Below are 1901 nucleotides of genomic sequence, written 5' to 3'. Positions count from 1 at the left end.
ACACAGAATAGGAGAGGTTTTTTTTTGTGTGTGTGCCTGACCTGCACCCACAGTGCCACTCTGATTCGAGCCACCAACCCCACCCCCCCCCACCCTACCTCGCTCACCCTAGCCTGTCCTGTTCCGCTCCAGTGGGGCAGCTTCCTCCCATAATGAGATCGCCGTGCCTCCCATCAGGGCCTGCTGCCCCGTCCCCATTTCCAGGCTTAACGAGGGTGAGATGCCGTGACTGACAGTGCCTCTGAAAAACAGGGTCTCCCATATTCCACACACACACACACACACACACACACACACACACACACACACACACGTACGATGATGAGTTTTTAAAGCTACTTTCAGTTTTAGAAGGTAAATAAAATCCAAGGACAAGCGGGAAAGAGTTCAGAATTAAAACAAGCATAAAAAAAGACATTTTTCAAGGTTGAAAATAATGTCTTGGCTGAACAGGTGAACAGCAGTGAGAGGAATCCATCTTTCTATTTACATGTAGTTAGCTTGTGTTGTTTCAGTCTGTGTCACTAGACAGTCTCTCTGTGTCTCTCAAACATTGATTAGTGGAGACATTAAGAATTTTAGCTGAACATGTTTTTAAAGCAGAAATAAAAAAGTAAAAAAAAAAAGAAATTGGACGGAACCGGCAGCCACAGTTTGTCTAAAAGAGTGAAGTTGCTCACTGCAATAACAGAGCTCTGAATCTTTGACCCAGCGTGGCCAATCACAGCCGGCTCATAGACACACATCTGCTGATCTACTTTCTCAGAATATGAACACATGCAGAACAAAGAACAGAAATAACTTGATTTATAGGATATTTTAAAAGATATTGGGATGTTATGTTCAAGGTGATACTGTGCATACATGATACACAGTTGTGGAGGAAGTATTGACAGCCTATATATGTAAATATTGTGTTTACAGTTTGTTCCACTGCTCCTAAGTGGCCAAAAACAATCAATGAATCGTAATAACTTTGTTAATGATACTATCAAATCTCACAGTGGCTTAACATATTGACTGTGCACCATCCTTCCCTTACAAATATAAAAATGTAATACTGACACACTCATCCCTTAATAATAAACCCTGGATACAAAAGACCTTTACTGTAACACCATCTTCAGCTAGGGATTAAAAACAAACTTTGGACTTCAACTTTTTTAAGTGTTATTTTTAACCATGTTACAATTTAGTTTTGTATGACTTTCTCTCTAAAGTTTTATTTTAAATATGTTGACTCCCTTTTTCTTGATTTTTCCAAAACCATAATAAATAAGCTTCCTTATTCGTCATCATTTAAATTCACCAATTACTGGGGCTGCTAATGTTATACATACTAATGCTAATGTTTGAGTCACAGACAGACAGGTAACTGTAAGAAATCCAGGGTCTCCATTCCACCTGACCTGCAACTATTTGGACTAAACATGCAATCTCCAGAGATATTAAAACAAAAAACAGCACATGTGCCTTGTGTTATAAAGTGCTTTGAGTTGGCCCTGGAGGACCTCATTTAGTCGTGGTTTTCCATCCAGTTGTCAAAAGCTCAGCGTGGAGCCACTTTTGAGTCAGTCACTTGCTTTCATGACTGGTTTGATTTTGGCTATATGGTGGCAATCATGGCCAATTTATTCAATTACTGTCACTACGGCAATTTATGATTTCACATTTTCATTAATAGATATACGTTCAAAACAAGGTCCAATTTTGTAGAGATGAGTGTGTTTTGATTGGCAGTAAAAACTGATTAAGATGCCCCAGACTGATATGTCTCTTGGTGAAGCTTTCCCTTGACCAGACGCAGCTTTTTCCTTCCAAATTGGAATATTTGAACACACTAACCAAAGCACATGCAGCGCTACCTTTGACAGCATGTTGATGTTCTCTCCTTGCTTTTT

Source organism: Perca fluviatilis, chromosome 18 (assembly GCF_010015445.1).
Source record: "Perca fluviatilis chromosome 18, GENO_Pfluv_1.0, whole genome shotgun sequence".
Taxonomy (NCBI): domain Eukaryota; kingdom Metazoa; phylum Chordata; class Actinopteri; order Perciformes; family Percidae; genus Perca; species Perca fluviatilis.
This window is presented reverse-complemented; position numbering follows the sequence as displayed.